A 10,482-nucleotide genomic window follows, 5' to 3' on the forward strand; every position below is an offset into this window, starting at 1 on the left:
TTTCTAATTTGTCTCGTAACTCTTCATAGAGTGATGGTTCTCGATCAGGGCCGCATTGTGGAATACGACTCCCCACATGCCCTCTTGAAGGATGATCAATCAATGTTCTACGATTTGGCCAAAGTTGCCAACGTACTCTAGAAAGCTTTTATATTACACACTTACATTTTCATGCAATGTTATTTGCGAATAGTTCGTATTCTATTGTATAATCTCTATCCTTTGTTTTACTATTATTTTTATCATCTTTCAGTTCTTGTGGTATTCTCTGCCTTAAAACTATTTAATAAAATTACACAATTGTGAACTTTAGGCATGATTATAGAAATATAGAATGTATTAACGTAGGTACTAGGCAATCCGTTCTTATGTCCAACTTCAGAGCAAATTTTGGAGGGTTTTTTTTTCAAAATACTGCAGCACCTCTTCTTGGTATGGTTTTTTAGAATTACTGGACGTGTGTGACCTTGTATGACGTTGTATTGCCACGTCCTTATTATACAGGCTTAATTTAAATAAGCATAAAAATATTGCTTATCAAATTGTTGTCCAAAATTGGATATAAAAGTATCTAAATATCTGACTCTGAGACAGCACAGTTTTTCATTTATTTTTGGATAACGTAACTAGTGTCCAAAATGGGACTGTCGAATGATAAGCCAGATTTGTAGTTTCATCCCAAATTGGATCGAGAATCAAATTAATGGATTAGTTATTATCCAGAAATGGTCAGGATTGTATCCATATTTTACGAAAGTGGACAGAAACGAACTCCTATCCTCCCAATATTGGGCTAATATCAAGCTCATAATGGACTAATATCTAAGCGATATTTTACTAGAATCAATCCTTTTGTGTTTGTGTGTGGGGTTAACTTAAGTAAGAGCCGACATTGACAAACATACTGGTTGTAATTTAAAATCAATTTATTAATGATTACATTAAACGTTAAACTTTATACATTAGAAATGAACTGATCGTCGTCACACCACGCGTAGGAATGCTGCCTGTTCTAGATTCTCTTATCTATATATATACAAATTTTGGCCTATTCTTTATTTTACGTTGTTACATAAAAAACTATTTCGACTACTTTTTTATGTACACAACAATATCCCCTTTTTTAAAGACCTAATCTATCGGGTGGTTTAATTCGTCGTCCGGAAGTTCGTCTGACTTGAGCGGAGTGATTCTCTTGAGTGTCGTTATCGTTGGTAAGGATAGGTCCGGCAGGTGCTGAGGTTGCTGAGGTCGATGATTTAGATTTGGCTTTGGACGTTGCTTCAACAGGAATTGGAATGACGCTGGAGGTAGAAGGTTCTGGCTGCAAGGTTTGATCAGTCGACTCGAGGATGACTTGTTCAGTAGTTTGCCTTTGGGTCGTGCTTCCTGATTCGTTGATTGTGGGTTCCGAAAAATCTAAAGGATAGCTGTATGGTTCAGGCTCAGGATCAGTCTCCGGTCTATCGCTGTTCGATGAACGTCCTCGTAGCTGGTTTGAGTGCTTTCGCAATGTCCCGTTTTCAGAGTTGACCTCATACATCGTATTGCCCAGTCGTTTAGTAACTAGTGCTGGAAGCCATGTGGTTTTTCTTGATTGATTGTGAACGTTGGCATAGACTGCATCTCCTATATCGAACGATCGATGGTGCGGTTGCTTTTCATGTGACGTCTGAACTTCTTGTGCAGATAAATTTTTCGGATGAAGTAGGTCTAGTCTTGTTGTGATATTCCTCCCGAAAAGTAGTTCAGACGGTGACTTTCCAGAATTCAGTGGAGTGCGTCTATAGTTGATTAGGATTCGTGCCAAACGTTGTGCTAGGGTTCCTTTTCTGTAAGTGTCGAAGCCATGATTTAAGACGTTGATTTCTTCAGTTGTTAGTCCGGGGTTCTTTTTAAGTGACGTTTTGATTATTCTGACGCTCCTCTCCGCTTGTCCATTTGAAGCTGGATGGTATGGTGCGATCGTAAGATGTTTTATTCCATTTTGAGACGTGAATAATTTGAACTGTTCGCTTGTGAAAGACGTGGCGTTGTCGCTGACCAATGTCTTCATTATCCCGTATCTAGCAACGTGGTCTCTTAGTGCTGTGATTGAAGATTCAGATGATGTGTTATCCCTTATGTAGACTTCGATCCATTTGGTGTATGCGTCGACTATGATGAATAAGTATTTTCCGTCAAGAGGACCGGCATAGTCAATATGAGTTCTTTCCCAAGCTTGATTGGTGATTGGCCAAGGATTGTAGTTTCGTGGTGGCATGGCTGCGTTTTCGTTACACGTTTTGCAATTCCTTGCCATTTCTTCAATTTGCTGGTCGATTTTTGGCCACCACACGGTTGTGCGGGCTTTGTTTTTCATTCGAACGATGCCGTCATGTGTCGTGTGAAGTTCTTGCAATACTGCAGGCTGCAAACTTTTTGGAACGACAGCTCTCGATCCAGTTATGACTATATCGTGCGCAATGGATAGTTCGTCTTTTTTCTTGAAAAAGGGCGTTAATTCGGGCTCAATTTCTGATTTCGACGGCCATCCATGGAGTAAATATCCCATGACTGTCTGTAGAGTCGGGTCTTGAGATGTTGCTTTCATCATCGTGGTGGTGGTAATTGGTTGGTTGTTCAAATCTTCAAGTAGTAGCACGTATTCTTGAGGTTGAGATGTAGTGAAATCGTCGGTTATCAATGGTAAACGACTGATGGCGTCGGCGTTCGAGTTCAATATCCCTTTCTTGTATACGATCTTGTAATTGTGTGATGATAAGAGAAGTGCCCATCGTTGGAGTCTGGAGGCGGCCATCGGTGATATAGGTTTTTTTTCTGATAAGATTGATACTAATGGTTGATGATCCGTGAGAAGAGTAAATGTCCGTCCGAGTAGATAATCTCTGAATTTGGACACTCCATAGACTAGTGCGAGGGCTTCTTTTTCTATCTGGGGATATTTCTTTTCCGCCGTGGTGAGGGTTCTCGATGAAAAAGCAATCGGTCTCTCTACGCCGTCGATTATGTGCGATATAACCGCTCCGATTCCAACAGGTGACGCGTCGCAGGCGAGTAGAACGTCCTTTGTTGTGTCAAAATGCGTTAGTACATTGGAGTTCTTAAGAGCGAGCTTGGCTGTCTTCATCACTCTTTCTTGATCTTCTCCCCAAGTCCATGCTACGGATTTCTTCAGAAGGTGGTACAATGGTGATAACAGCGTCGAATTATTCGGTATGAACTTCGAGTAATAATTGAATAATCCCAGGAACGAGCGTAGTTCGTCGACGTTCTTTGGGGACGGCGCTTCCATTATGGCCTTCAATTTTTCCTCTTGTGGGTGAAGTCCGTGTTGATCAAGTCTGTAGCCCAGAAAGTCCAATTCCGGTACCATGAACAAACATTTGTCCCTGCGTAAGCGTAGGTTAGCGTTTTCTAGTGTTGTTAGTACTTGATCTATTCTTTTTAGGCAGTCTTGGTCGTCTCTTCCACCGATGAGTGTGTCGTCCTGGAATGGACAAACACCATCATGTTTGGCAAGTAATATTTCCATTTGCTTCTGGAATATAGCGCTGGCTGATGAAACTCCGAAAGGTAGGCGGTTGTAGGCGTATAATCCTTTCGGCGTGTTGACGACCACCAGTTTCTTTGATTCTTCATCCAGGGCTAACTGGTTGTATGCGTCGCGCATATCTAGTCTTGCGAAAACTTTGCATCCTGCCATTTTGGCAAAGACATCTTCAGCCTTGGGTAATGGATAAACTTCCGTATCGATCATTAGGTTCGCTGTGATCTTGTAGTCGCCGCATATTCGCACTGTTTTATTAGGTTTCAGTACTGGTACTATTGGTGTGGCGAAGTTGGAATGAGGAATTGGTTCAATGATCCCCATTTTCTCCAGTCTATCCAGTTCCTCGTTGACCTTGTCCTTCAGCGCGTATGGTACGCTTCTGGCTTTGTAGAACTTGGGTGTGATTCCGGCTTTAGTGTGTAGATGTACCTTGACGTCTTTCAGACAACCCATAGTGTCTGAGAATAGCTTCTTGTGTTTGTCCAGGATTGCCGTTACTTCAGGATTATTTCTATTAATATGGTTGACGTGGAGAGCTTGAAATGCAGGGTCTTCAATTCGTAGTGAAGAGTAAATCCATGCTCGACCGCAAATGGTGGGTCTGTTGTCACTGGCAATTAATAGTGATAGCATCGCTGATCGTCCGGAAAAGTTGACGTGGACTGTGGTTTGTCCAAGGATGGTTACAGGGTCCCCGTTATAGGCGATAAGCGTTCTTTCCGTGAAAGGTTGTATGTCTTCCGTTGTAGATATGGTTTTGAATTTGTCCATAGGCATAATGGAATATGCGGATCCGGTATCGTATTCCATATGCGTGGTTTGGCCATTGATTTCGCATACGATGATCGTTGGTTTCGGAGGTTTTTTGTGTTTCGAGCAGGCTCCATCGGTTTTCAGGTGGAAGACTTCGTATCCATGGTGTTCCTGATGGTTTTGGCCGGTCTCTGTCGATAATTGCATTGGTTCTTCCGAGGTGATCAAATTCGTGTGGTGACGTTGTTGTCTGGAAAACGTTCTCTCGGCGAGGCATGCTCTGGCGATGTGGCCTTTTTTGTTGCACTTTAAACACGTAGCGTTGAGGTATGGACAACTTGACGGTATGTGGTTGGAGTCCTTGCAACGAATACAGCTACGTTGACGTGTATAATCCGGTTTCCTTGCTGGTGGATTGAACGTGGGGTTTTGAGATTTTGCTTGAGACGATTTAGCGTGAGATCTGGGTCTACGGTTGTGTATTGCGTTGACTACTGTTGAGCTGGCGTTAGGGCCTTGCTTCAATTCTCTGGAGTTTCGGGCAGCGGTTTCCATGGCAACTGCCGTGGATGTTGCTATTTCCAGGGTTATGTCCTTTATAGTAATCAGTCGCTCGTAGATTTGTTGGTTGTTGATTCCAAATATCAACCGATCACGTATCATTGTTTCCAGGTCTTTAAAGTTACAAAACTCACTCATCTTTCGTAGCTCTGTGAGGTACGTGGCAATGGTTTCTCCGGGATGACGTGATCTGCTGTAGAATTTTTCCCTCTCTGCGATTTCAGTCGGAATGGGGTTGTAGAACTTTTTCAATGTGTCCAAAACTGTCGCGTAAGTACAGGCGGCATCCTGTGGTGTGACTGGATTCAGGATACTTCGAAGAGTCGTGTATACTGTAGAGCCAACGCAAGTAAGTAAGTGTGTTTTCTTCTTAGCTTCGTCCGTGATGCCCATAGTTTGGAAAAAGAATTCCAGCCGTTCGGCGTAAATAGTCCAAGTTTCCAAGTACAAAACCTTTTAAGTGGGAAAGCGAAGGGAACATGTGCTATTTAGCTGTTCTCAACTCATGTCGTGATAGAAGTAAAGATAAATCGCAACGCTTTTGATTATTTATTTGCATCAGTTCAACATGAAAACTATCATTTACAAATCCTAAAATGCCACAGAAACACATGGGAAATTGAATAGTTCACAGACACAAAATTAATTATTTTCATTACAATTATTTCACTGCCTCATTTGAAAGAAATTTTAAGTTTCTAACTAGGGCATAAATCATTTTGCAATACTCCGTGTGGTTTCCAATGCACCCATCAACGAATTAAAGCTTTACATTGGTTTGCATATAATAAAAATATGTAGAGTGCCACATAAACTTGTGGAATGCCTGCCCAACTCAATACTCAGTCACCGCAACAATAAAAAGAGAAATTCCTAGCATAGCATACATTTTTTCAAGGGGTCCGACATTTCCAAAAAATGTACCGGATTTCGTGACAGGGCCGTAGCCACGGGGGGGCACCAGGGGGCAATGCCCCCTCAAAAATATATCCTGCCCCCTCAAATAAGATTTCGGTTTGCCCCTAAATGCTCCCTCAAAATTTTCCAATGCCCCCTTATCAAATTAACTTTGCCCCTGTAATGCACACAAATTTTAAAACTATTTAGAATGTATATCAACATATTTTAGACTTTATTGTCTTTACCTGTGTATATTCCTGATACATTTGGATTTTTTTACTTGATATATCCCTGATTCATTTGTATGTTTTAAATTCACTTTTGATATGTATCCCTGATACACTGGAATTTTTAGCTTTTTGTCGTTATCCTTTATATATATCGCTGGTTTTGTCATCCAGGACCAAAATATTATGTCGGAGTACAGCGAGGGGTCGGACGTTTTGGAAAAAGTGTACGGGATTTAGAAATCCAATTTCATTTCTTCGGATTCCGTTTGATTTCAGAATAGGTGAATATATAAAGTATTTGGTCTTGCTGAACTTGTTAAAAAATAAGAAATCGTCATCACAGTTGCGCGCGATTTTGCACGTGACGTAAGTCTGGATGTAGTCTCAGAATGCTCGTGAGGATTTTTTTTTCAAACTAAAACAAATTTCCTCACGTGCATTCTTTCCATGATCTTACGAATTTGAGCGCGAGCGTCATTTCTCCGGACTAGAAACGTCACTCGTGACGATTTGTTATATTTTTCAATTAGCTCCTCCTACTTTATATTTTTACCTATTCGATAAAATCCAATGAATTTCATCGAATTTTGAGATTTTTCCCGTGATTCCGTCGGATTTTGCTATTTTTCCCGTGATTTCGACGGATTTTGCGATATTTCCCGTGATTTCGACGGATTTTGCGATATTTCCCTTGATTTCGTTGGATTTTGCGCTTTTTCACGTGATTTCCTCGGATTTTGAGATTTTCCCCTTGATTTCGTCGGATTTTGTGATTTCTTTGGTTTTTGGAATTCGTGAATTTTGTAATGGATTTCACGATTTATTTACTGATTTTGTTTCTGATTTTGTTATTTCGCTTCTGATTTCGTGATTTCTTTGTTGATTTTGTGATTTCTTTGTTGATTTTGCTTTTTTTTTTCCTGATTTTATGATTTCTTTAATGATTTTGTGATTTCGTTGCTGATTTCGGATTTTTTATTTGATTTCGAAACCAGCATTGATTTCGGATTTCTTAAGTTGGATTTCACGGGTAGCGTACGGGATTTCATGAATGACCCACCCCTCGGGGTACAGACTTACATTTGACGCGAGGCAAGCTTTTCATGCCCAACTCGCGAATTTTCTCTTTAACGACGAGCTATGTCACATGAAAGAAAGTGAAACTTAACTTCCCTAGCCTACGAAAAAGATCTGACTAGAAATTTAGATTTAGAATTGTTTATTAACAATTTTTTTTATACTTTTTAAAAAAGTTTGATTTTCAAATGTTAAATGAGTGTCAATAATGAAATATTGCGGAAAAATTTATTGTCTGACATTTTGATATTATGTTATTCTATAAAAAAATTCCATTTGCCATGCCCCCCTACAGAAAGATACTGCCCCCTCTGCGTAGCTTTTCTGGCTACGGGCCTGTTTCGTGATATCTTCTTTGATTTCACCAAACATTTCGTGATTTCTTCTTTGATTTCGCCAAAGATTTCGTGATTCCTTTTTTGATTTCGGCAAAGATTTCGTGATTTCTTCTTTGATTTCGCCAAAAAATTTTATGGTTTCTTCTTTTATTTCGCCAAAGAATTCGGGACTTTCTTTTATTTCGCGATTTCAACAAAGATTTCTTCTTTGATTTCGCGATTTCAGCAAAGATTTCTTCTTTTATTTCGGGACTTCTTTGATTTCGCGATTTAAACCAAGAGTTCGTGATGTCTTGATTTCGCAAAGATTTCGTGATTTCAACCAAGGTTTATAAATTTCCTCTTTGATTTTGTGATTTTTTTCAAAGATTTCGCGAGAAGCGAACGGTATTTCGTTTAAATGTCAAACCTCTCGCTTTTATTCTCTTTCCGTAAATCGTAAAAAAATCAACACAATCATAAATAAACCCTTGCAGTAACAAATTTCACAATTTTGTTTGCCAAAAAACAAAATCCATCAGAATACTGTTCAATTTAAGGTGTTCCCGATGTCTATGGAAGTTTGAAAGCAACCTCACCGTGTCTAATCGCTTAACTTTTCCATATTCAAAGCTCAATATTTTCCAGCTCATTTAATGTTATCATGAGTGAATCATATACTAGTTCCCTATAAGTTACTCAGTCACACTGGCCTAACGTATCCAGCATTTTCTTCCGAATAGTCGAGAGGAGGGTGAAAGTGATAGTAGACGGCGCCCTCTCTTAGGGCCTTGAAATTAATATATCGAGAACTTGAAAGTGACGATAGTTCCAAATGGTATAAACGGTTTTGGAGGTTTTGGTTTCTTTGCGTCACATCAGGAGCAGATGACAAAGGAGTCTCGGACGCTAGCTTCCACAATGTAGAGGGCAATGGGACCCGCGTACGTCACAGCTGTAGCGGTATCGTTTGCCATAGAGGCGCTATCAGACAGAATAGCAGACGATGCTTTTGGTGGATTATATCTGGCACCAAAGGCTGCTGGGAATTTTGTTTAGTAAGAACGGACTAACGGTGGCTACTGAGGTTCGTCTTATCCGTTCGCGACATAAATATACACAATGTAATTACTATATTCAAACAGCTGTAACCGTTGTTGTTAAGATAAAAGATAAGGCTACATTTTGTGACTTTAAAACTACTAAATAGTCAAAGTACGTCCAAACTAGCAGAGAAATACATCAAAAGCCAGGTAAGCCAAGGCTTAATTAACAATTTGTGCCCACTGGAATGATTGGACTCGGGTTTTCAAAACATAAAAGCAAGGTTTTAAAAGATTCCGTATTTCTTTTGAATTAATTGACTGCTACAAGAGGTTGGAAAAAGATATCACTATCTCTTACTTTTTGGGTTTTAAAAGATCGTGAGTGATTTCTTTTCCCAACCTCTTGTAGCTATCAATTAATTCAAGAAGAATTCTAGAAAAATTTGGTACTGAAACATATTTTAGTTTTTTAATAGTGTACATACGTTACTTCCTGGGCTTTTAATTATAAATGTTAGTCCCAAAAATACCTAAAACGCCGTTGAAATCCATTTTTACCTCTCCGTGTGACGTAGTCCAGGAGAGGTTCTGTAACGGCCGTGTCTGTGTGTCTGTCTGTGTGTCTGTGTGTCTGTCTGTTGTTACACCCACGTGACCGCGTTCGCAGTTTGCGTATCGGAGCAAACGTGTTCCCAATTTCCGGACCGCATTGACAGTTCACAGAAATTTGGAAAATTGTATTTCTCTCCGTTGGCTACTCTATACTTGAGTTCTCACACCACCATGTTTGGTCTTCGTCCATCCCATATGAACACCAGTCTGGTACTTTTCCGGCTTCCACCACCACCACCATCTTCTATTCTTTGTCAATCCCACATTGACACCAGTCTGCACTTACACTGGCTTCTAACACCACCATCCACTGGTCTTCCGTCTATTCCACATAGACACCAATCTGTATCATTGGCTTCTACTCCATTATCATCGTTTGGTTTTAGGATATACGCGGCGATCAGCTAGGGTTACGAGAAACGTCTAGCCTCCATAAGGTGGGATCGACCACCAGAGGTTTCGCAATTGCGCTTTTTCCTTACTATTACAATGGAAACGAATCGTATATATACCCCAAAATTTAATGATAATCTCTCTCTTTGCACGAGAGGTTTATCTTTAATATTTAAATAAATATAATTATTTTTAATTATTTTAATCTTCAATAATTAACATTAATAATAGTTAAATCTTTTAAAATAAAGTTATACCTATTATCTTCTCAAACTTTGCTAATATTGACGTTTAAAGTGAAGGGTACCCCTCTTCCCGCTTTCTTCAAATTTTGGGGTATATATACGATTCTTTTCCATTATAATAGTAAGGAAAAAGCGCAATTGCGAAAACCTTCGGTGGTCGATCCCACCTTAGGGAGGCTAGACGTTTCTCGTAACCCTAGCAGATCGCCGCGTATATCCTAAAACCAAACGATGATAATGGAGTAGAAGCCAATGATACAGATTGGTGTCTATGTGGAATAGACGGAAGACCAGTGGATGGTGGTGCTAGAAGCCAGTGTAAGTGCAGACGGGTGTCAATGTGGGATTGACAAAGAACAGAGTATGGTGGTGATTAGAAGCCAGTATGTACAGACTGGTGTCCACGTGGAATGGACGAAGACCAGAAGATGGTGGTGATTAGAAGCCAGTAAGAACAGAGTAGTGTCCGTGTGGGATGGACAAAGACTAGAAGATGGTGGTGTGAGAACTCAAGTAGAGGAGCCATTTCCGTGACTGTGAAAGCAGTTCGGAAATGGCGAACACGTTTGCTCCGATACGCAAACTGCGAACGCGGTCACGTGGGTGTAACAACGGACACACAGACACACACACAGACAGATACGGCCGTTACAGAACCTCTCCTGGACTACGTCACACGGAGAGGTAAAAATAAAACTTCCTAGGCGACAACCTTAACCCATTAAAATAATTTCAAAGATAAAATACGACTGTGAACCATCCGCAAACAGTCACAACATTTCTAAAACTTCGTCT

General features: G+C 40.2%; 1 pseudogene across 1 annotated transcript in view; it reads left to right on the forward strand.

Moving 5' to 3' along the window:
- Nucleotides 1–583, forward strand: part of LOC149602739 (ATP-binding cassette sub-family C member 1-like) — a 54,322-nt pseudogene extending 53,739 nt beyond the window's left edge. The window contains exon 21 of the transcript XR_016376963.1: nucleotides 30–583. The product of XR_016376963.1 is annotated as an ATP-binding cassette sub-family C member 1-like (transcript). The remainder of the gene's footprint in view (nucleotides 1–29) is intronic.
- Nucleotides 584–10,482: the final 9,899 nt, after the last annotated feature.

Source organism: Phalangium opilio, unplaced genomic scaffold (genome assembly GCF_054372755.1).
Source record: "Phalangium opilio isolate 3A_F unplaced genomic scaffold, DU_Popi_V2 ptg000352l_1, whole genome shotgun sequence".
In the NCBI taxonomy this organism is placed as follows: Eukaryota; Metazoa; Arthropoda; class Arachnida; order Opiliones; family Phalangiidae; genus Phalangium; species Phalangium opilio.